At 45.8% G+C, this 21,740-nt stretch overlaps 38 non-coding genes across 38 annotated transcripts; all 38 read right to left on the reverse strand.

Moving 5' to 3' along the window:
* Positions 1-12: 12 nt before the first annotated feature.
* Trnav-cac (transfer RNA valine (anticodon CAC)) lies at positions 13-85 on the reverse strand. Its single transcript has one exon. It is a non-coding gene; the product is annotated as a tRNA-Val (tRNA).
* Positions 86-379: 294 nt separating this feature from the next.
* On the reverse strand, positions 380-452 carry Trnav-uac (transfer RNA valine (anticodon UAC)). Its single transcript has one exon. It is a non-coding gene; the product is annotated as a tRNA-Val (tRNA).
* A 305-nt stretch (positions 453-757) lies between these two features.
* Positions 758-830, reverse strand: Trnav-aac (transfer RNA valine (anticodon AAC)). The gene has a single exon. It is a non-coding gene; the product is annotated as a tRNA-Val (tRNA).
* A 252-nt stretch (positions 831-1,082) lies between these two features.
* Trnav-uac (transfer RNA valine (anticodon UAC)) lies at positions 1,083-1,155 on the reverse strand. Its single transcript has one exon. It is a non-coding gene; the product is annotated as a tRNA-Val (tRNA).
* Positions 1,156-1,460: 305 nt separating this feature from the next.
* On the reverse strand, positions 1,461-1,533 carry Trnav-aac (transfer RNA valine (anticodon AAC)). The gene has a single exon. It is a non-coding gene; the product is annotated as a tRNA-Val (tRNA).
* Positions 1,534-1,785: 252 nt separating this feature from the next.
* Positions 1,786-1,858, reverse strand: Trnav-uac (transfer RNA valine (anticodon UAC)). The gene has a single exon. It is a non-coding gene; the product is annotated as a tRNA-Val (tRNA).
* Positions 1,859-2,063: 205 nt separating this feature from the next.
* On the reverse strand, positions 2,064-2,136 carry Trnav-uac (transfer RNA valine (anticodon UAC)). The gene has a single exon. It is a non-coding gene; the product is annotated as a tRNA-Val (tRNA).
* Positions 2,137-3,047: 911 nt separating this feature from the next.
* On the reverse strand, positions 3,048-3,120 carry Trnav-uac (transfer RNA valine (anticodon UAC)). The gene has a single exon. It is a non-coding gene; the product is annotated as a tRNA-Val (tRNA).
* An 899-nt stretch (positions 3,121-4,019) lies between these two features.
* Trnav-cac (transfer RNA valine (anticodon CAC)) lies at positions 4,020-4,092 on the reverse strand. Its single transcript has one exon. It is a non-coding gene; the product is annotated as a tRNA-Val (tRNA).
* A 995-nt stretch (positions 4,093-5,087) lies between these two features.
* Positions 5,088-5,160, reverse strand: Trnav-uac (transfer RNA valine (anticodon UAC)). Its single transcript has one exon. It is a non-coding gene; the product is annotated as a tRNA-Val (tRNA).
* Positions 5,161-5,779: 619 nt separating this feature from the next.
* Trnav-uac (transfer RNA valine (anticodon UAC)) lies at positions 5,780-5,852 on the reverse strand. Its single transcript has one exon. It is a non-coding gene; the product is annotated as a tRNA-Val (tRNA).
* Positions 5,853-7,067: 1,215 nt separating this feature from the next.
* Positions 7,068-7,140, reverse strand: Trnav-cac (transfer RNA valine (anticodon CAC)). The gene has a single exon. It is a non-coding gene; the product is annotated as a tRNA-Val (tRNA).
* Positions 7,141-7,434: 294 nt separating this feature from the next.
* Trnav-uac (transfer RNA valine (anticodon UAC)) lies at positions 7,435-7,507 on the reverse strand. The gene has a single exon. It is a non-coding gene; the product is annotated as a tRNA-Val (tRNA).
* A 630-nt stretch (positions 7,508-8,137) lies between these two features.
* Trnav-uac (transfer RNA valine (anticodon UAC)) lies at positions 8,138-8,210 on the reverse strand. The gene has a single exon. It is a non-coding gene; the product is annotated as a tRNA-Val (tRNA).
* Positions 8,211-8,722: 512 nt separating this feature from the next.
* Positions 8,723-8,795, reverse strand: Trnav-cac (transfer RNA valine (anticodon CAC)). Its single transcript has one exon. It is a non-coding gene; the product is annotated as a tRNA-Val (tRNA).
* Positions 8,796-9,425: 630 nt separating this feature from the next.
* On the reverse strand, positions 9,426-9,498 carry Trnav-uac (transfer RNA valine (anticodon UAC)). The gene has a single exon. It is a non-coding gene; the product is annotated as a tRNA-Val (tRNA).
* A 476-nt stretch (positions 9,499-9,974) lies between these two features.
* Positions 9,975-10,047, reverse strand: Trnav-uac (transfer RNA valine (anticodon UAC)). The gene has a single exon. It is a non-coding gene; the product is annotated as a tRNA-Val (tRNA).
* A 1,163-nt stretch (positions 10,048-11,210) lies between these two features.
* Trnav-uac (transfer RNA valine (anticodon UAC)) lies at positions 11,211-11,283 on the reverse strand. The gene has a single exon. It is a non-coding gene; the product is annotated as a tRNA-Val (tRNA).
* Positions 11,284-11,587: 304 nt separating this feature from the next.
* Positions 11,588-11,660, reverse strand: Trnav-aac (transfer RNA valine (anticodon AAC)). Its single transcript has one exon. It is a non-coding gene; the product is annotated as a tRNA-Val (tRNA).
* A 760-nt stretch (positions 11,661-12,420) lies between these two features.
* On the reverse strand, positions 12,421-12,492 carry Trnav-uac (transfer RNA valine (anticodon UAC)). The gene has a single exon. It is a non-coding gene; the product is annotated as a tRNA-Val (tRNA).
* A 305-nt stretch (positions 12,493-12,797) lies between these two features.
* Positions 12,798-12,870, reverse strand: Trnav-aac (transfer RNA valine (anticodon AAC)). Its single transcript has one exon. It is a non-coding gene; the product is annotated as a tRNA-Val (tRNA).
* A 294-nt stretch (positions 12,871-13,164) lies between these two features.
* Positions 13,165-13,237, reverse strand: Trnav-aac (transfer RNA valine (anticodon AAC)). The gene has a single exon. It is a non-coding gene; the product is annotated as a tRNA-Val (tRNA).
* A 641-nt stretch (positions 13,238-13,878) lies between these two features.
* Trnav-aac (transfer RNA valine (anticodon AAC)) lies at positions 13,879-13,951 on the reverse strand. Its single transcript has one exon. It is a non-coding gene; the product is annotated as a tRNA-Val (tRNA).
* A 252-nt stretch (positions 13,952-14,203) lies between these two features.
* On the reverse strand, positions 14,204-14,276 carry Trnav-uac (transfer RNA valine (anticodon UAC)). The gene has a single exon. It is a non-coding gene; the product is annotated as a tRNA-Val (tRNA).
* Positions 14,277-14,910: 634 nt separating this feature from the next.
* Positions 14,911-14,983, reverse strand: Trnav-uac (transfer RNA valine (anticodon UAC)). The gene has a single exon. It is a non-coding gene; the product is annotated as a tRNA-Val (tRNA).
* Positions 14,984-15,288: 305 nt separating this feature from the next.
* Trnav-aac (transfer RNA valine (anticodon AAC)) lies at positions 15,289-15,361 on the reverse strand. Its single transcript has one exon. It is a non-coding gene; the product is annotated as a tRNA-Val (tRNA).
* A 251-nt stretch (positions 15,362-15,612) lies between these two features.
* Trnav-uac (transfer RNA valine (anticodon UAC)) lies at positions 15,613-15,685 on the reverse strand. The gene has a single exon. It is a non-coding gene; the product is annotated as a tRNA-Val (tRNA).
* A 305-nt stretch (positions 15,686-15,990) lies between these two features.
* Trnav-aac (transfer RNA valine (anticodon AAC)) lies at positions 15,991-16,063 on the reverse strand. Its single transcript has one exon. It is a non-coding gene; the product is annotated as a tRNA-Val (tRNA).
* A 252-nt stretch (positions 16,064-16,315) lies between these two features.
* Positions 16,316-16,387, reverse strand: Trnav-uac (transfer RNA valine (anticodon UAC)). Its single transcript has one exon. It is a non-coding gene; the product is annotated as a tRNA-Val (tRNA).
* Positions 16,388-16,692: 305 nt separating this feature from the next.
* Positions 16,693-16,765, reverse strand: Trnav-aac (transfer RNA valine (anticodon AAC)). Its single transcript has one exon. It is a non-coding gene; the product is annotated as a tRNA-Val (tRNA).
* A 294-nt stretch (positions 16,766-17,059) lies between these two features.
* On the reverse strand, positions 17,060-17,132 carry Trnav-uac (transfer RNA valine (anticodon UAC)). Its single transcript has one exon. It is a non-coding gene; the product is annotated as a tRNA-Val (tRNA).
* A 630-nt stretch (positions 17,133-17,762) lies between these two features.
* Positions 17,763-17,835, reverse strand: Trnav-uac (transfer RNA valine (anticodon UAC)). Its single transcript has one exon. It is a non-coding gene; the product is annotated as a tRNA-Val (tRNA).
* Positions 17,836-18,347: 512 nt separating this feature from the next.
* On the reverse strand, positions 18,348-18,420 carry Trnav-cac (transfer RNA valine (anticodon CAC)). The gene has a single exon. It is a non-coding gene; the product is annotated as a tRNA-Val (tRNA).
* A 630-nt stretch (positions 18,421-19,050) lies between these two features.
* On the reverse strand, positions 19,051-19,123 carry Trnav-uac (transfer RNA valine (anticodon UAC)). The gene has a single exon. It is a non-coding gene; the product is annotated as a tRNA-Val (tRNA).
* A 476-nt stretch (positions 19,124-19,599) lies between these two features.
* Positions 19,600-19,672, reverse strand: Trnav-uac (transfer RNA valine (anticodon UAC)). Its single transcript has one exon. It is a non-coding gene; the product is annotated as a tRNA-Val (tRNA).
* A 692-nt stretch (positions 19,673-20,364) lies between these two features.
* Trnav-uac (transfer RNA valine (anticodon UAC)) lies at positions 20,365-20,437 on the reverse strand. Its single transcript has one exon. It is a non-coding gene; the product is annotated as a tRNA-Val (tRNA).
* Positions 20,438-20,835: 398 nt separating this feature from the next.
* On the reverse strand, positions 20,836-20,908 carry Trnav-uac (transfer RNA valine (anticodon UAC)). The gene has a single exon. It is a non-coding gene; the product is annotated as a tRNA-Val (tRNA).
* A 304-nt stretch (positions 20,909-21,212) lies between these two features.
* On the reverse strand, positions 21,213-21,285 carry Trnav-aac (transfer RNA valine (anticodon AAC)). The gene has a single exon. It is a non-coding gene; the product is annotated as a tRNA-Val (tRNA).
* Positions 21,286-21,740: the final 455 nt, after the last annotated feature.

Raw genomic sequence — 21,740 nt, forward strand, 5'->3', positions numbered from 1 at the left:
ATGATAAACCCTTGTTTCCGCCCGGGCTTGAACCGGGGATCTTTCGCGTGTGAAGCGAACGTGATAACCACTACACTACGGAAACGCTCGCCACTGGACGCCAATTGATAAGACTGTTCACTCTTGTTTATATAATACCCTCAAAAACTTCCGAGTTTCCAGTCGCAAGAATTTTCACAGACGGCCGTCACGCTTGGCGGATTAAAAATCTTGTTCCCATAAACCCACGCAAGGTAATCAGAGGTGCGGTGGCGAGTGTATTCCAACGCCTAGAACGATGAGTAACACCTCCGAGGGGAGGACTCAAAATTCGAGCTATTGTATCTTTGAAATACTTATACGTGATGTTTGTGAATGAAGTAAGGAAAAAATAAACCCTTGTTCCCGCCCGGGCTCGAACCGGGGACCTTTCGCGTGTAAAGCGAACGTGATAACCACTACACTACGGAAACGCTCACCACTGGACGGCAATTGATAAGACTCTTCACTCTTGTTTATTTAATACCCTCAAAAATTTCCGAATTTCCAGTCGCAAGAATTTTCACAGACAGCCGTCACGCTTGGCGGATTAAAAACCTTGTTCCCATAAACCCACGCAAGGTAATCAGAGGTGCGATGGCGAGTGTATTCCAACGCCTAGAACGATGAGCAACACCTCCGAGGGGAGGACTCAAAATCCGAGCTATTGGATGTTCTAAATACTTGTACGTGACGGTTGTCGATACAAAAGAATTATGACAAAGTCAAATGGAGGGTTTGTTTCCGCCCGGGCTCGAACCGGGGACCTTTCGCGTGTTAGGCGAACGTGATAACCACTACACTACGGAAACTACACGAGCCCAGGGATGGATTTCTGCGATACATAATTCCCAAATTCCCAAACCTATCGCAAATAACCATCCCTGCTTGAGATTCGAACCTGCAAACCCACGCAAGGTGATCAGAGGTGCGATGGCAAACATATTCCAACGCCTAGAAAGATGAGCAACACCTCCGAGGGGAAGACTCAAAATTCGAGCTATTGTATCTTCGAAATACTAATACGTGATGTTTGTGAATGAAGTAAGGAAATGATAAACCCTTGTTTCCGCCCGGGCTCGAACTGGGGACCTTTCGCGTGTAAAGCGAACGTGATAACCACTACACTACGGAAACGCTCGCCACTGGACGCCAATTGATAAGACTGTTCACTCTTGTTTATATAATACCCTCAAAAATTTCCGAATTTCCAGTCGCAAGAATTTTCACAGACAGCCGTCACGCTTGGCGGATTAAAAACCTTGTTCCCATAAACCCACGCAAGGTAATCAGAGGTGCGATGGCGAGTGTATTCCAACGCCTAGAACGATGAGCAACACCTCCGAGGGGAGGACTCAAAATCCGAGCTATTGGATGTTCTAAATACTTGTACGTGACGGTTGTCGATACAAAAGAATTATGACAAAGTCAAATGGAGGGTTTGTTTCCGCCCGGGCTCGAACCGGGGACCTTTCGCGTGTTAGGCGAACGTGATAACCACTACACTACGGAAACTACACGAGCCCAGGGATGGATTTCTGCGATACATAATTCCCAAATTTCCAAACCTCTCGCAAATAACCATCCCTGCTTGGGATTCGAACCTGCAAACCCACGCAAGGTAATCAGAGGTGCGATGGCGAGCGTATTCCAACGCCTAGAACGATGAGTAACACCTCCGAGGTGAGAACTCAAAATTCGAGCTATTGTATCTTTGAAATACTTATACGTGATGTTTGTGAATGAAGTAAGGAAATAATAAACCCTTGTTTCCGCCCGGGCTCGAACCGGGGATCTTTCGCGTGTAAAGCGAACGTGATAACCACTACACTACGGGAACGCCGTCATGGGCGTCACGCTTGGCGGATTAAAAACCGTGTTCCCATAAACCCACGCAAGGTAATCAGAGGTGCGACGGCGAGCATATTCCAACGCCTAGAACGATGAGCAACAACTCCGAGGGGAAGACTCAAAATTCGAGCTATTGTATCTTCAAAATACTTATACGTGATGTTTGTGAATGAAGTAAGGGAATAATAAACACTTGTTTCCGCCCGGGCTCGAACCAGGGACCTTTCGCGTGTAAAGCGAACGTGATTACCACTACACTACGGAAACTCCATGATTCTATGGGTGGATTTCTGCAATACATAATTCCCAAATTTCCAAACCTCTCGCAAATAACCATCCCTGCTTGAGATTCGAACCTGCAAACCCACGCAAGGTAATCAGAGGTGCGATGGCGAGCGTATTCCAACGCCTAGAACGATGAGTAACACCTCCGAGGTGAGGACTCAAAATTCGAGCTATTGTATCTTTGAAATACTTATACGTGATGTTTGTGAATGAAGTAAGGGAATAATAAACACTTGTTTCCGCCCGGGCTCAAACCGGGGACCTTTCGCGTGTAAAGCGCACGTGATAACCACTACACTACGGAAACTCCATGATCCTATGGTGGATTTCTGCAATACATAATTCCCAAATTTCCAAACCTCTCGCAAATAACCATCCCTGCTTGAGATTCGAACCTGCAAACCCACGCAAGGTAATCAGAGGTGCGATGGCGAGCGTATTCCAACGCCTAGAACGATGAGTAACACCTCCGAGGGGAGGACTCAAAATCCGAGCTCTTGTATGTTCTAAATACTTGTACGTGACGGTTGTCGATACAAAAGAATTATGACAAAGTCAAATGGAGGGTTTGTTTCCGCCCGGGCTCGAACCGGGGACCTTTCGCGTGTTAGGCGAACGTGATAACCACTACAATACGGAAACTCCATGATCCTATGGTGGATTTCTGCAATACATAATTCCCAAATTTCCAAACCTCTCGCAAATAACCATCCCTGCTTGGGATTCGAACCTGCAAACCCACGCAAGGTAATCAGAGGTGCGATGGCGAGCGTATTCCAACGCCTAGAACGATGAGTAACACCTCCGAGGTGAGGACTCAAAATTCGAGCTATTGTATCTTTGAAATACTTATACGTGATGTTTGTGAATGAAGTAAGGAAATAATAAACCCTTGTTTCCGCCCGGGCTCGAACCGGGGACCTTTCGCGTGTAAAGCGAACGCGATAACCACTACACTACGGGAACGCTCAGAACTGGACGGCAATTGATAAGACTGTTCACTCTTGTTTATTTAATACCATCGAAAACTTCCGAGTTTCCAGTCGCAAGAATTTTCCCTGACAGCCGTCACGCTTGGCGGATTAAAAACCGTGTTCCCATAAACCCACGCAAAGTAATCAGAGGTGCGACGGCGAGCATATTCCAACGCCTAGAACGATGAGCAACACCTCCGAGGGGAAGACTCAAAATTCGAGCTATTGTATCTTCGAAATACTTATACGTGATGTTTGTGAATGAAGTAAGGAAATGATAAACTCTTGTTTCCGCCCGGGCTCGAACCGGGGACCTTTCGCGTGTAAAGCGAACAAGATAATCACTACACTACGGAAACGCTCGCCACTGGACGCCAATTGATAAGACTGTTCACTCTTGTTTATATATTACCCTCAAAAACTTCCGAGTTTCCAGTCGCAAGAATTTTCACAGACAGCCGTCACGCTTGGCGGATTAAAAACCGTGTTTCCATAATTAAAACGTGATACAGCGCAATTTTGGATGAAATATCAGATCTCATACGATTTATAGAAAATTTAGGAATAAATCAAAGTAATATCCTTCTGACAAAAAAATCAATCTTTCACCACTAAACATTTCAAAGCAATTGGTCTAGTATTCAACGAGAAAAGCGAATATATCATGACGAAGAAGAAGGACATCAACAAGAACAACAACATAATTTCAAAACGATTCAACGGTCCACGTGTCCAATAAGACAACAACAAGTCGCTCAGACACTTCTTTCGCATGATTTCCACGCATTGTTGTTATTGTTGTTGCCTTTGTTTTCGTGGCTTTGCGTGTTATTTGTCAGCTTTCATACGTGTTTTTAAAAAAAAAGTGGTCGTAAGGAAATAATAAACCCTTGTTTCCGCCCGGGCTTGAACCGGGGACCTTTCGCGTGTGAAGCGAACGTGATAACCACTACACTACGGAAACGCTCGCCACTGGACGCCAATTGATAAGACTGTTGACTCTTGTTTATATAATACCCTCAAAAACTTCCGAGTTTCCAGTCGCAAGAATTTTCACAGACGGCCGTCACGCTTGGCGGATTAAAACCGTGTTCCCATAAACCCACGCAAGGTAATCAGAGGTGCGATGGCGAGTGTATTCCAACGCCTAGAACGATGAGCAACACCTCCGAGGGGAGGACTCAAAATTCGAGCTATTGTGTATTCGAAATAATTATACGTGATGTTTGCTAATGAAGTAAGGAAATGATAAAACTTTGTTTCGGCCCGGGCTCGAACGGGGACTTTTTGCGTGTAATGCGTACGTGATAACCACTACACTACGGAAACGCTCACCACTGGACGGCAATTGATGAGACTGTTCACTCTTGTTTACATATTACCCTCAAAAACTTCCGAGTTTCCAGTCGCAAGAATTTTCACAGACAGCCGTCACGCTTGGCGGATTTAAAACCTTGTTCCCATAAACCCACGCAAGGTAATCAGAGGTGCGATGGCGAGTGTATTCCAACGCCTAGAACGATGAGCAACACCTCCGAGGGGAGGACTCAAAATCCGAGCTATTGTATGTTCTAAATACTTATACGTGACGGGTGTCGATACAAAAGAATCATGACAAAGTCAAATGGAGGGTTTGTTTCCGCCCGGGCTCGAACCGGGGACCTTTCGTGAGTTAGGCGAACGTGATAACCACTACACTACGGAAACTACACGAGCCTAGGGGTGGATTTCTGCGATACATAATTCCCAAATTTCCAAACCTCTCGCAAATAACCATCCCTGCTTGGGATTCGAACCAGCAAACCCACGCAAGGTAATCAGAGGTGCGGTGGCGAGTGTATTCCAACGCCTAGAACGATGAGTAACACCTCCGAGGGGAGGACTCAAAATTCGAGCTATTGTATCTTTGAAATACTTATACGTGATGTTTGTGAATGAAGTAAGGAAAAAATAAACCCTTGTTTCCGCCCGGGCTCGAACCGGGGACCTTTCGCGTGTAAAGCGAACGTGATAACCACTACACTACGGAAACGCTCACCACTGGACGGCAATTGATAAGACTGTTCACTCTTGTTTATTTAATACCCTCAAAAACTTCCGAGTTTCCAGTTGCAAGAATTTTCACAGACAGCCGTCACGCTTGGCGGATTAAAAACCGTGTTCCCATAAACCCACGCAAGGTAATCAGAGGTGCGAGGGCGAGCATATTCCAACGCCTAGAACGATGAGCAACAACTCCGAGGGGAAGACTCAAAATTCGAGCTATTGTATCTTCAAAATACTTACACGTGATGTTTGTGAATGAAGTAAGGGAATAATAAACCCTTGTTTCCGCCCGGGCTCGAACCGGGGACCTTTCGCGTGTAAAGCGTACGTGATAACCACTACACTACGGAAATTCCAAGATCCTATGGGTGGATTTCTGCAATACATAATTCCCAAATTTCCAAACCTCTCGCAAATAACCATCCCTGCTTGGGATTCGAACCTGCAAACCCACGCAAGGTAATCAGAGGTGCGATGGCGAGCGTATTCCAACGCCTAGAACGATGAGTAACACCTCCGAGGTGAGAACTCAAAATTCGAGCTATTGTATCTTCGAAATACTAATACGTGATGTTTGTGAATGAAGTAAGGGAATAATAAACCCTTGTTTCCGCCCGGGCTCGAACCGGGGACCTTTCGCGTGTAAAGCGAACATGATAATCACTACACTACGGAAACGCTCGCCACTGGACTCCAATTGATAAGACTGTTCACTCTTGTTTATTTAATACCCTCAAAATCTTCCGAGTTTCCAGTCGCAAGAATTTTCACATACAGCCGTCACGCTTGGCGGATTAAAAACCGTGTTCCCATAAACCCACGCAAGGTAATCAGAGGTGCGACGGCGAGTGTATTCCAACGCGTAGAACGATGAGCAACACCTCCGAGGGGAGGACTCAAAATCCGAGCTATTGTATGTTCGAAATACTTATACGTGACAATTGTCGATACAAAAGAATTATGACAAAGTCAAATGGAGGGTTTGTTTCGGCCCGGGCTCGAACCGGGGACCTTCAGCGTGTTAGGCGAACGTGATAACCACTACACTACGGAAACTCCATGATCCTATGGGTGGATTTCTGCGATACATAATTCCCAAATTCCCAAACCTATCGCAAATAACCATCCCTGCTTGAGATTCGAACCTGCAAACCCACGCAAGGTGATCAGAGGTGCGATGGCGAACATATTCCAACGCCTAGAAAGATGAGCAACACCTCCGAGGGGAAGACTCAAAATTCGAGCTATTGTATCTTCGAAATACTAAAACGTGATGTTTGTGAATGAAGTAAGGAAATGATAAACCCTTGTTTCCGCCCGGGCTCGAACTGGGGACCTTTCGCGAGTAAAGCGAACGTGATAACCACTACACTACGGAAACGCTCGCCACTGGACGCCAATTGATAAGACTGTTCACTCTTGTTTATATATTACCCTCAAAAACTTCCGAGTTTCCAGTCGCAAGAATTTTCACAGACAGCCGTCACGCTTGGCGGATTTAAAACCGTGTTCCCATAATTAAAACGTGATACAGCGCAATTTTGGATGAAATATCAGATCTCATACGATTTATAGAAAATTTAGGAATAAATCAAAGTAATATCCTTCTGACTAAAAAATCAATCTTTCACCACTAAACATTTCAAAGCAATTGGTCTAGTATTCAACGAGAAAAGCGAATATATCATGACGAAGACAACCGTCACGCTTGGCGGATTAAAACCGTGTTCCCATAAACCCACGCAAGGTAATCAGAGGTGCGATGGCGAGTGTATTCCAACGCCTAGAACGATGAGTAACACCTCCGAGGGGAGGACTCAAAATCCGAGCTATTGTATCTTTGAAATACTTATACGTGATGTTTATGAATGAAGTAAGGAAAAAAAAAAACCTTGTTTCCGCCCGGGCTCGAACCGGGGACCTTTCGCGTGTGAAGCGAACGTGATAACCACTACACTACGGAAACGCTCGCCACTGGACGCCAATTGATAAGACTGTTCACTCTTGTTTATATAATACCCTCAAAAACTTCCGAGTTTCCAGTCGCAAGAATTTTCACAGACAACCGTCACGCTTGGCGGATTAAAAATGTTGTTCCCATAAACCCACGCAAGGTAATCAGAGGTGCGGTGGCGAGTGTATTCCAACGCCTAGAACGATGAGTAACACCTCCGAGGGGAGGACTCAAAATTCGAGCTATTGTATCTTTGAAATACTTATACGTGATGTTTGTGAATGAATTAAGGAAAAAATAAACCCTTGTTTCCGCCCGGGCTCGAACCGGGGACCTTTCGCGTGTAAAGCGAACGTGATAACCACTACACTACGGAAACGCTCACCACTGGACGGCAATTGATAAGACTGTTCACTCTTGTTTATTTGATACCCTCAAAATCTTCCGAGTTTCCAGTCGCAAGAATTTTCACATACAGCCGTCACGCTTGGCGGATTAAAAACCGTGTTCCCATAAACCCACGCAAGGTAATCAGAGGTGCGACGGCGAGTGTATTCCAACGCGTAGAACGATGAGCAACACCTCCGAGGGGAGGACTCAAAATCCGAGCTATTGTATGTTCGAAATACTTATACGTGACAATTGTCGATACAAAAGAATTATGACAAAGTCAAATGGAGGGTTTGTTTCGGCCCGGGCTCGAACCGGGGACCTTCAGCGTGTTAGGCGAACGTGATAACCACTACACTACGGAAACTCCATGATCCTATGGGTGGATTTCTGCGATACATAATTCCCAAATTCCCAAACCTATCGCAAATAACCATCCCTGCTTGAGATTCGAACCTGCAAACCCACGCAAGGTGATCAGAGGTGCGATGGCGAACATATTCCAACGCCTAGAAAGATGAGCAACACCTCCGAGGGGAAGACTCAAAATTCGAGCTATTGTATCTTCGAAATACTAAAACGTGATGTTTGTGAATGAAGTGAGGAAATGATAAACCCTTGTTTCCGCCCGGGCTCGAACTGGGGACCTTTCGCGTGTAAAGCGAACGTGATAACCACTACACTACGGAAACGCTCGCCACTGGACGCCAATTGATAAGACTGTTCACTCTTGTTTATATATTACCCTAAAAAACTTCCGAGTTTCCAGTCGCGAGAATTTTCACAGACAGCCGTCACGCTTGGCGGATTTAAAATCGTGTTCCCATAATTAAAACGTGATACAGCGCAATTTTGGATGAAATATCAGATCTCATACGATTTATAGAAAATTTAGGAATAAATCAAAGTAATATCCTTCTGACAAAAAAATCAATCTTTCACCACTAAACATTTCAAAGAAATTGGTCTAGTATTCAACGAGAAAAGCGAATATATCATGACGAAGACAACCGTCACGCTTGGCGGATTAAAACCGTGTTCCCATAAACCCACGCAAGGTAATCAGAGGTGCGATGGCGAGTGTATTCCAACGCCTAGAACGATGAGTAACACCTCCGAGGGGAGGACTCAAAATCCGAGCTATTGTATCTTTGAAATACTTATACGTGATGTTTATGAATGAAGTAAGGAAAAAATAAACCCTTGTTTCCGCCCGGGCTCGAACCGGGGACCTTTCGCGTGTGAAGCGAACGTGATAACCACTACACTACGGAAACGCTCGCAACTGGACGCCAATTGATAAGACTGTTCACTCTTGTTTATATAATACCCTCAAAAACTTCCGAGTTTCCAGTCGCAAGAATTTTCACAGACAACCGTCACGCTTGGCGGATTAAAAATCTTGTTCCCATAAACCCACGCAAGGTAATCAGAGGTGCGATGGCGAGTGTATTTCAACGCCTAGAACGATGAGCAACACCTCCGAGGGGAGGACTCAAAATCCGAGCTATTGTATGTTCGAAATATTTATACGTGACGGGTGTCGATACAAAAGAATTATGATAAAGTCAAATGGAGGGTTTGTTTCCGCCCGGGCTCGAACCGGGGACCTTTCGTGGGTTAGGCGAACGTGATAACCACTACACTACGGAAACTACACGGGCCTAGGGGTGGATTTCTGCGATACATAATTCCCAAATTTCTAAACCTCTCGCAAATAACCATCCCTGCTTGGGATTCGAACCTGAAAACCCACGCAAGGTAATCAGAGGTGCGATGGCTTGCGTATTCCAACGCCTAGAACGATGAGTAACACCTCCCAGGGGAGGACTCAAAATTCGAGCTATTGTATCTTTGAAATACTTATACGTGATGTTTGTGAATGAAGAAAGGAAATAATAAACCCTTGTTTCCGCCCGGGCTCGAACCGGGGACCTTTCGCGTGTAAAGCGAAAGTGATAACAACTACACTACGGAAACGCTCGCCACTGGACGCCAATTCATGAGACTGTTCACTCTTGTTTATATAATACCCTCAAAAACTTCCGAGTTTCCAGTCGCAAGAATTTTTACAGACAGCCGTCACGCTTGGCGGATTAAAAAGAATTATGATAAAGTCAAATGGAGGGTTTGTTTCCGCCCGGGCTCGAACCGGGGACCTTTCGTGGGTTAGGCGAACGTGATAACCACTACACTACGGAAACTACACGGGCCTAGGGGTGGATTTCTGCGATACATAATTCCCAAATTTCTAAACCTCTCGCAAATAACCATCCCTGCTTGGGATTCGAACCTGAAAACCCACGCAAGGTAATCAGAGGTGCGATGGCTTGCGTATTCCAACGCCTAGAACGATGAGTAACACCTCCCAGGGGAGGACTCAAAATTCGAGCTATTGTATCTTTGAAATACTTATACGTGATGTTTGTGAATGAAGAAAGGAAATAATAAACCCTTGTTTCCGCCCGGGCTCGAACCGGGGACCTTTCGCGTGTAAAGCGAAAGTGATAACAACTACACTACGGAAACGCTCGCCACTGGACGCCAATTCATGAGACTGTTCACTCTTGTTTATATAATACCCTCAAAAACTTCCGAGTTTCCAGTCGCAAGAATTTTCACAGACAGCCGTCACGCTTGGCGGATTAAAAACCTTGTTCCCATAAACCCACGCAAGGTAATCAGAGGTGCGATGGCGAGTGTATTCCAACGCCTAGAACGATGAGCAACACCTCCGAGGGGAGGACTCAAAATCCGAGCTATTGTATGTTCTAAATACTTATACGTGACGGGTGTTGATACAAAAGAATTATGACAAAGTCAAATGGAGGGTTTGTTTCCGCCCGTGCTCGAACCGGGGACCTTTGTATCGACACCCGTCACGTATAAGTATTTAGAACATACAATAGCTCGGATTTTGAGTCCTTTCGCGTGTTAGGCGAACTTGATAACCACTACACTACGGAAACCACACGAGTCTTAAGGTAGATTTCTGCGATACATAATTCCCAAATTTCCAAACCTCTCGCAAATAACCATCCCTGCTTGGGATTCGAACCTGCAAACCCACGCAAGGTAATCAGAGGTGCGATGGCGAGCGTATTCCAACGCCTAGAACGATGAGTAACACCTCCGAGGGGAGGACTCAAAATTCGAGCTATTGTATCTTTGAAATACTTATACGTGATGTTTGTGAATGAAGTAAGGAAAAAATAAACCCTTGTTTCCGCCCGGGCTCGAACCGGGGACCTTTCGCGTGTAAACCGAACGTGATAACCACTATACTACGGAAACGCTCGCCACTGGACGCCAATTCATAAGACTGTTCACTCTTGTTTATATAATACCCTCAAAAACTTCCGAGTTTCCAGTCGCAAGAATTTTCACAGACAGCCGTCACGCTTGGCGGATTAAAAACCTTGTTCCCATAAACCCACGCAAGGTAATCAGAGGTGCGATGGCGAGTGTATTCCAACGCTTAGAACGATGAGCAACACCTCCGAGGGGTGGTCTCAAAATCCGAGCTATTGTATGTTCGAAATACTTATATGTGAGGGTTGTCGATACAAAAAAATTATGACAAAGTCAAATGGAGGGTTTGTTTCCGCCCGGGCTCGAACCGGGGACCTTTCGCGTGTTAGGCGAACGTGATACGTGATGTTTGTGAATGAAGTAAGGAAAACATAAACCCTTGTTTCCGCCCGGGCTCGAACCGGGGACCTTTCGCGTGTAAAGCGAACGTGATAACCACTACACTACGGGAACGCTCGCCACTGGACGCCAATTCATAAGACTGTTCACTCTTTTTTATATAATACTCTCAAAAACTTCCGAGTTTCCAGTCGCAAGAATTTTCACAGACAGCCGTCACGCTTGGCGGATTGAAACCGTGTTACCATAAACCCACGCAAGGTAATCAGAGGTGCGATGGCGAGTGTATTCCAACGCCTAGAACGATGAGCAACACTTCCGAGGGAAGGACTCAAAATCCGAGCTATTGTATGTTCTAAATAATTGTACGTGACGGTTGTCGATACAAAATAATTATGACAAAGTCAAATGGAGGGTTTGTTTCCGCCCGGGCTCGAACCGGGGACCTTTCGCGTGTTAGGCGAACGTGATAACCACTACACTACGGAAACCATACGAGTCTAAAGGTGGATTTCTGCGATACATAATTCCCGAATTCTCAAACCTCTCGCAAATAACCATCCCCACGCAAGGTAATCAGCCAAGGTAAAGCGAACGTGATAACCACTACACTACGGAAACGCTCGCCACTGGACGCCAATTCATAAGACTGTTCACTCTTGTTTATATAATACCCTCAAAAACTTCCGATTTTCCAGTCGCAAGAATTTTCACAGACAGCCGTCACGCTTGGCGGATTAAAAACCGTGTTCCCATAAACCCACGCAAGGTAATCAGAGGTGCGACGGCGAGTGTATTCCAACGCCTAGAACGATGAGCAACACTTCCGAGGGAAGGACTCAAAATCCGAGCTATTGTATGTTCTAAATACTTGTACGTGACGGTTGTCGATACAAAAGAGTTATGACAAAGTCAAATGGAGGGTTTGTTTCCGCCCGGGCTCGAACCGGGGACCTTTCCCGTGTTAGGCGAACGTGATAACCACTACACTACGAAAACTCCACGAGCCTAGGGGTGAATTTCTGCAATACATAATTCCCAAATTCCCAAACCTCTCGCAAATAACCATCCCTGCTTGGGATTCGAACCTGCAAACCCACGCAAGGTAATCAGAGGTGCGATGGCGAGCATATTCCAACGCCTAGAACGATGAGCAACACCTCCGAGGGGAGGACTCAAAATTCGAGCTATTGTATCTTCGAAATACTTATACGTGATGTTTGCGAATGAAGTAAGGAAATGATAAACCCTTGTTTCCGCCCGGGCTCGAACCGGGAATTTTCGCGTGTAAAGCGAACGTGATAACCACTACACTACGGAAACGCTCGCCACTGGACGCCAATTGATAAGACTGTTCACTCTTGTTTATATAATACCCTCAAAAACTTCCGATTTTCCAGTCGCAAGAATTTTCACAGACAGCCGTCACGCTTGGCGGATTAAAAACCGTGTTCCCATAAACCCACGCAAGGTAATCAGAGGTGCGACGGCGAGTGTATTCCAACGCCTAGAACGATGAGCAACACTTCCGAGGGAAGGACTTAAAATCCGAGCTATTGTATGTTCGAAATACTTATACGTGACGGTTGTCGATACAAAAGAATTGTGACAAAGTCAAATGGAGGGTTTGTTTCCACCCGGGCTCGAACCGGGGACCTTTCGCGTGTTAGGCGAACGTGATAACCACTACACTACGGAAACGCTCGCCACTGGCCGCCAATTCATAAGACTGTTCACTCTTTTTTATATAATACCCTCAAAAACTTCCGAGTTTCCAGCCGCAAGAATTTTCACAGACAGCCGTCACGCTTGGCTGATTAAAAACCGTGTTACCATAAACCCACGCAAGGTAATCAGAGGTGCGACGGCGAGTGTATTCCAACGCCTAGAACGATGAGCAACACTTCCGAGGGAAGGACTCAAAATTCGAGCTATTGTATCTTCGAAATACTTATACGTGATGTTTGCGAATGAAGTAAGGAAATGATAAACCCTTGTTTCCGCCCGGGCTCGAACCGGGGACCTTTCGCGTGTTAGGCGAACGTGATAACCACTACACTACGGAAACGCTCGCCACTAGACGGCAATTGATAAGACTGTTCACTCTTGTTTATATAATACCCCCAAAAACTTTCGAGTTTCCAGTCGCAAGAATTTTCACAGACAGCCGTCACGCTTGGCGGATTAAAAACCTTGTTCCCATAAACCCACGCAAGGTAATCAGAGGTGCGATGGCGAGTGTATTCCAATGCCTAGAACGATGAGCAACACCTCCGAGGGGAGGACTCAAAATCCGAGCTATTGTATGTTCTAAATACTTGTACGTGACGGTTGTCGATACAAAAGAATTATGACAAAGTCAAATGGAGGGTTTGTTTCCGCCCGGGCGCGAACCGGGGACCTTTCGCGTGTTAGGCGAACGTGATAACCACTACACTACGGAAACTACACGAGCCTAGGGATGGATTTCTGCGATACATAATTCCCAAATTTCCAAACCTCTCGCAAATAACCATCCCTGCTTGGGATTCGAACCTGCAAACCCACGCAAGGTAATCAGAGGTGCGATGGCGAGTGTATTCCAACGCCTAGAACGATGAGCAACACCTCCGAGAGGAGGACTCAAAATCCGAGCTATTGCATGTTCTAAATACTTGTACGTGACTGTTGTCGTTACAAAAGAATTATGACAAAGTCAAATGGAGGGTTTGTTTCCGCCCGGGCTCGAACCGGGGACCTTTCGCGTGTTAGGCGAACGTGATAACCACTACACTACGGAAACCATTCGAGCCTAGGGATGGATTTCTGCGATACATAATTCCCAAATTTCCAAACCTCTCGCAAATAACCATCCCTGCTTGGAATTCGAACCTGCAAACCCACGCAAGGTAATCAGAGGTGCGATGGCGAGCGTATTCCAACGCCTAAAACGATGAGTAACACCTCCGAGGTGAAGACTCAAAATTCGAGCTATTGTATCTTTGAAATACTTATACGTGATGTTTGTGAATGAAGTAAGGAAATAATAAAACCTTGTTTCCGCCCGGGCTCGAACCGGGGACCTTTCGCGTGTAAAGCGAACGTGATAACCACTACACTACGGAAACGCTCGCCACTGGCCGCCAATTCATAAGACTGTTCACTCTTTTTTATATAATACCCTCAAAAACTTCCGAGTTTCCAGCCGCAAGAATTTTCACAGACAGCCGTCACGCTTGGCGGATTAAAAACCGTGTTACCATAAACCCACGCAAGGTAATCAGAGGTGCGATGGCGAGTGTATTCCAACGCCTAGAACGATGAGCAACACTTCCGAGGGGAGGACTGACTCAAAATCCGAGCTATTGTATGTTCTAAATACTTGTACGTGACGGTTGTCGATACAAAAGAATTATGACAAAGTCAAATGGAGGGTTTGTTTCTGCCCGGGCTTGAACCGGGGACCTCTCGCGTGTTAGGCGAACGTGATAACCACTACACTACGGAAACTACACGAGCCTAGGGGTGGATTTCTGCGATACATAATTCCCGAATTCTCAAACCTCTCGCAAATAACCATCCCTGCTTGGGATTCGAACCTGCAAACCCATGCAAGGTAATCAGAGATGCGATGGCGAGCATATTCCAACGCCTAGAACGATGAGCAACACCTCCGAGGGAAGGACTCAAAATTCGAGCTATTGTATCTTCGAAATAGTTATACGTGATGTTTGCGAATGAAGTAAGGAAATGATAAACCCTTGTTTCCGCCCGGGCTCGAACCGGGGACCTTTCGCGTGTAAAGCGAACGTGATAACCACTACACTACGGAAACGCTCGCCACTAGAAGGCAATTGATAAAACTGTTCACTCTTGTTTATATAATACCCTCAAAAACTTCCGAGTTTCCAGTCGCAAGAATTTTCACAGACAGCCGTCACGCTTGGCGGATTAAAAACCTTGTTCCCATAAACCCACGCAAGGTAATAAGAGGTGCGACGGCGAGTGTATTCCAACGCCTAGAACGATGAGCAACATTTCCGAGGGAAGGACTCAAAATCCGAGCTATTGTATGTTCGAAATACTTATACGTGACGGTTGTCGATACAAAAGAATTATGACAAAGTCAAATGGAGGGTTTGTTTCCGCCCGGGCCCGAACCGGGGACCTTTCGCGTGTTAGGCGAACGTGATAACCACTACACTACGGAAACCATACGAGTCTAAAGGTGGATTTTTGCGATACATAATTCCCGAATTCTCAAACCTCTCGCAAATAACCATCCCTGCTTGGGATTCGAACTTGCAAACCCACGCAAGGTAATCAGAGGTGCGATGGCGAGCATAATCCAACGCCTAGAAGATGAGCACCACCTCCGAGGGGAGGACTCAAAATTCGAGCTATTGTATCTTCGAAATACTTATACGTGATGTTTGCGAATGAAGTAAGGAAATGATAAACCCTTGTTTCCGCCCGGGCTCGAACCGGGGACCTTTCGCGTGTAAAGCGAACGTGATAACCACTACACTACGGAAACGCTCGCCACTAGAAGGCAATTGATAAAACTGTTCACTCTTGTTTATATAATACCCTCAAAAACTTCCGAGTTTCCAGTCGCAAGAATTTTCACAGACAGCCGTCACGCTTATCGGATTAAAAACCTTGTTCCCATAAATCCACGCAAGGTAATCAGAGGTGCGATGGCGAGTGTATTCCAACGCCTAGAACGATGAGCAACACCTCCGAGGGGAGGACTCAAAATTCGAGCTATTGTATGTTCTAAATACTTGTACGTGACGGTTGTCGTTACAAAAGAATTATGACAAAGTCAAATGGAGAGTTTGTTTCCGCCCGGGCTCGAACCGGGGACCTTTCGCGTGTTAGGCGAACGTGATAACCACTACACTACGAAAACTCCACGAGCCTAGGGGTGAATTTCTGCAATACATAATTCCCAAATTCCCAAACCTCTCGCAAATAACCATCCCTGCTTGGGATTCGAACCTGCAAACCCACGCTAGGTAATCAGAGGTGCGATGGCGAGCATATTCCAACGCCTAGAACGATGAACAACACCTCCGAGGGGAGGACTCAAAATTCGAGCTATTGTATCTTCGAAATACTTATACGTGATGTTTGCGAATGAAGTAAGGAAATGATAAACCCTTGTTTCCGCCCGGGCTCGAACCGGGAACTTTCGCGTGTAAAGCGAACGTGATAACCACTACACTACGGAAACGCTCGCCACTGGACGCCAATTGATAAGACTGTTCACTCTTGTTTATATAATACCCTCAAAAACTTCCGATTTTCCAGTCGCAAGAATTTTCACAGACAGCCGTCACGCTTGGCGGATTAAAAACCGTGTTCCCATAAACCCACGCAAGGTAATCAGAGGTGCGACGGCGAGTGTATTCCAACGCCTAGAACGATGAGCAACACTTCCGAGGGAAGGACTCAAAATCCGAGCTATTGTATGTTCGAAATACTTATACGTGACGGTTGTCGATACAAAAGAATTATGACAAAGTCAAATGGAGGGTTTGTTTCCGCCCGGGCTCGAACCGGGGACCTTTCGCGTGTTAGGCGAACGTGATAACCACTACACTACGGAAACGCTCGCCACTGGACGCCAATTGATAAGACTGTTCACTCTTGTTTATATAATACCCTCAAAAACTTCCGAGTTTCCAGTCGCAAGAATTTTCACAGACAACCGTCACGCTTGGCGGATTAAAAATGTTGTTCCCATAAACCCACGCAAGGTAATCAGAGGTGCGGTGGCGAGTGTATTCCAACGCCTAGAACGATGAGTAACACCTCCGAGGGGAGGACTCAAAATTCGAGCTATTGTATCTTTGAAATACTTATACGTGATGTTTGTGAATGAATTAAGGAAAAAATAAACCCTTGTTTCCGCCCGGGCTCGAACCGGGGACCTTTCGCGTGTAAAGCGAACGTGATAACCACTACACTACGGAAACGCTCACCACTGGACGGCAATTGATAAGACTGTTCACTCTTGTTTATATAATACCCTCAAAAACTTCCGATTTTCCAGTCGCAAGAATTTTCACATACAGCCGTCACGCTTGGCGGATTAAAAACCGTGTTCCCATAAACCCACGCAAGGTAATCAGAGGTGCGACGGCGAGTGTATTCCAACGCGTAGAACGATGAGCAACACCTCCGAGGGGAGGACTCAAAATCCGAGCTATTGTATGTTCGAAATACTTATACGTGACAATTGTCGATACAAAAGAATTATGACAAAGTCAAATGGAGGGTTTGTTTCGGCCCGGGCTCGAACCGGGGACCTTCAGCGTGTTAGGCGAACGTGATAACCACTACACTACGGAAACTCCATGATCCTATGGGTGGATTTCTGCGATACATAATTCCCAAATTCCCAAACCTATCGCAAATAACCATCCCTGCTTGAGATTCGAACCTGCAAACCCACGCAAGGTGATCATAGGTGCGATGGCGAACATATTCCAACGCCTAGAAAGATGAGCAACACCTCCGAGGGGAAGACTCAAAATTCGAGCTATTGTATCTTCGAAATACTAAAACGTGATGTTTGTGAATGAAGTGAGGAAATGATAAACCCTTGTTTCCGCCCGGGCTCGAACTGGGGACCTTTCGCGTGTAAAGCGAACGTGATAACCACTACACTACGGAAACGCTCGCCACTGGACGCCAATTGATAAGACTGTTCACTCTTGTTTATATATTACCCTAAAAAACTTCCGAGTTTCCAGTCGCAAGAATTTTCACAGACAGCCGTCACGCTTGGCGGATTTAAAATCGTGTTCCCATAATTAAAACGTGATACAGCGCAATTTTGGATGAAATATCAGATCTCATACGATTTATAGAAAATTTAGGAATAAATCAAAGTAATATCCTTCTGACAAAAAAATCAATCTTTCACCACTAAACATTTCAAAGAAATTGGTCTAGTATTCAACGAGAAAAGCGAATATATCATGACGAAGACAACCGTCACGCTTGGCGGATTAAAACCGTGTTCCCATAAACCCACGCAAGGTAATCAGAGGTGCGATGGCGAGTGTATTCCAACGCCTAGAACGATGAGTAACACCTCCGAGGGGAGGACTCAAAATCCGAGCTATTGTATCTTTGAAATACTTATACGTGATGTTTATGAATGAAGTAAGGAAAAAATAAACCCTTGTTTCCGCCCGGGCTCGAACCGGGGACCTTTCGCGTGTGAAGCGAACGTGATAACCACTACACTACGGAAACGCTCGCAACTGGACGCCAATTGATAAGACTGTTCACTCTTGTTTATATAATACCCTCAAAAACTTCCGAGTTTCCAGTCGCAAGAATTTTCACAGACAACCGTCACGCTTGGCGGATTAAAAATCTTGTTCCCATAAACCCACGCAAGGTAATCAGAGGTGCGATGGCGAGTGTATTTCAACGCCTAGAACGATGAGCAACACCTCCGAGGGGAGGACTCAAAATCCGAGCTATTGTATGTTCGAAATATTTATACGTGACTTGTGTCGATACAAAAGAATTATGATAAAGTCAAATGGAGGGTTTGTTTCCGCCCGGGCTCGAACCGGGGACCTTTCGTGGGTTAGGCGAACGTGATAACCACTACACTACGGAAACTACACGGGCCTAGGGGTGGATTTCTGCGATACATAATTCCCAAATTTCTAAACCTCTCGCAAATAACCATCCCTGCTTGGGATTCGAACCTGAAAACCCACGCAAGGTAATCAGAGGTGCGATGGCTTGCGTATTCCAACGCCTAGAACGATGAGTAACACCTCCCAGGGGAGGACTCAAAATTCGAGCTATTGTATCTTTGAAATACTTATACGTGATGTTTGTGAATGAAGAAAGGAAATAATAAACCCTTGTTTCCGCCCGGGCTCGAACCGGGGACCTTTCGCGTGTAAAGCGAAAGTGATAACAACTACACTACGGAAACGCTCGCCACTGGACGCCAATTCATGAGACTGTTCACTCTTGTTTATATAATACCCTCAAAAACTTCCGAGTTTCCAGTCGCAAGAATTTTTACAGACAGCCGTCACGCTTGGCGGATTAAAAAGAATTATGATAAAGTCAAATGGAGGGTTTGTTTCCGCCCGGGCTCGAACCGGGGACCTTTCGTGGGTTAGGCGAACGTGATAACCACTACACTACGGAAACTACACGGGCCTAGGGGTGGATTTCTGCGATACATAATTCCCAAATTTCTAAACCTCTCGCAAATAACCATCCCTGCTTGGGATTCGAACCTGAAAACCCACGCAAGGTAATCAGAGGTGCGATGGCTTGCGTATTCCAACGCCTAGAACGATGAGTAACACCTCCCAGGGGAGGACTCAAAATTCGAGCTATTGTATCTTTGAAATACTTATACGTGATGTTTGTGAATGAAGAAAGGAAATAATAAACCCTTGTTTCCGCCCGGGCTCGAACCGGGGACCTTTCGCGTGTAAAGCGAAAGTGATAACAACTACACTACGGAAACGCTCGCCACTGGACGCCAATTCATGAGACTGTTCACTCTTGTTTATATAATACCCTCAAAAACTTCCGAGTTTCCAGTCGCAAGAATTTTCACAGACAGCCGTCACGCTTGGCGGATTAAAAACCTTGTTCCCATAAACCCACGCAAGGTAATCAGAGGTGCGATGGCGAGTGTATTCCAACGCCTAGAACGATGAGCAACACCTCCGAGGGGAGGACTCAAAATCCGAGCTATTGTATGTTCTAAATACTTATACGTGACGGGTGTTGATACAAAAGAATTATGACAAAGTCAAATGGAGGGTTTGTTTCCGCCCGTGCTCGAACCGGGGACCTTTGTATCGACACCCGTCACGTATAAGTATTTAGAACATACAATAGCTCGGATTTTGAGTCCTTTCGCGTGTTAGGCGAACTTGATAACCACTACACTACGGAAACCACACGAGTCTTAAGGTAGATTTCTGCGATACATAATTCCCAAATTTCCAAACCTCTCGCAAATAACCATCCCTGCTTGGGATTCGAACCTGCAAACCCACGCAAGGTAATCAGAGGTGCGATGGCGAGCGTATTCCAACGCCTAGAACGATGAGTAACACCTCCGAGGGGAGGACTCAAAATTCGAGCTATTGTATCTTTGAAATACTTATACGTGATGTTTGTGAATGAAGTAAGGAAAAAATAAACCCTTGTTTCCGCCCGGGCTCGAACCGGGGACCTTTCGCGTGTAAAGCGAACGTGATAACCACTATACTACGGAAACGCTCGCCACTGGACGCCAATTCATAAGACTGTTCACTCTTGTTTATATAATACCCTCAAAAACTTCCGAGTTTCCAGTCGCAAGAATTTTCACAGACAGCCGTCACGCTTGGCGGATTAAAAACCTTGTTCCCATAAACCCACGCAAGGTAATCAGAGGTGCGATGGCGAGTGTATTCCAACGCTTAGAACGATGAGCAACACCTCCGAGGGGTGGTCTCAAAATCCGAGCTATTGTATGTTCGAAATACTTATATGTGAGGGTTGTCGATACAAAAAAATTATGACAAAGTCAAATGGAGGGTTTGTTTCCGCCCGGGCTCGAACCGGGGACCTTTCGCGTGTTAGGCGAACGTGATACGTGATGTTTGTGAATGAAGTAAGGAAAAAATAAACCCTTGTTTCCGCCCGGGCTCGAACCGGGGACCTTTCGCGTGTAAAGCGAACGTGATAACCACTACACTACGGGAACGCTCGCCACTGGACGCCAATTCATAAGACTGTTCACTCTTTTTTATATAATACTCTCAAAAACTTCCGAGTTTCCAGTCGCAAGAATTTTCACAGACAGCCGTCACGCTTGGCGGATTGAAACCGTGTTACCATAAACCCACGCAAGGTAATCAGAGGTGCGATGGCGAGTGTATTCCAACGCCTAGAACGATGAGCAACACTTCCGAGGGAAGGACTCAAAATCCGAGCTATTGTATGTTCTAAATAATTGTACGTGACGGTTGTCGATACAAAATAATTATGACAAAGTCAAATGGAGGGTTTGTTTCCGCCCGGGCTCGAACCGGGGACCTTTCGCGTGTTAGGCGAACGTGATAACCACTACACTACGGAAACCATACGAGTCTAAAGGTGGATTTCTGCGATACATAATTCCCGAATTCTCAAACCTCTCGCAAATAACCATCCCCACGCAAGGTAATCAGCCAAGGTAAAGCGAACGTGATAACCACTACACTACGGAAACGCTCGCCACTGGACGCCAATTCATAAGACTGTTCACTCTTGTTTATATAATACCCTCAAAAACTTCCGATTTTCCAGTCGCAAGAATTTTCACAGACAGCCGTCACGCTTGGCGGATTAAAAACCGTGTTCCCATAAACCCACGCAAGGTAATCAGAGGTGCGACGGCGAGTGTATTCCAACGCCTAGAACGATGAGCAACACTTCCGAGGGAAGGACTCAAAATCCGAGCTATTGTATGTTCTAAATACTTGTACGTGACGGTTGTCGATACAAAAGAGTTATGACAAAGTCAAATGGAGGGTTTGTTTCCGCCCGGGCTCGAA

This window comes from Styela clava, chromosome 4 (assembly GCF_964204865.1).
Source record: "Styela clava chromosome 4, kaStyClav1.hap1.2, whole genome shotgun sequence".
Lineage (NCBI taxonomy): Eukaryota > Metazoa > Chordata > Ascidiacea > Stolidobranchia > Styelidae > Styela > Styela clava.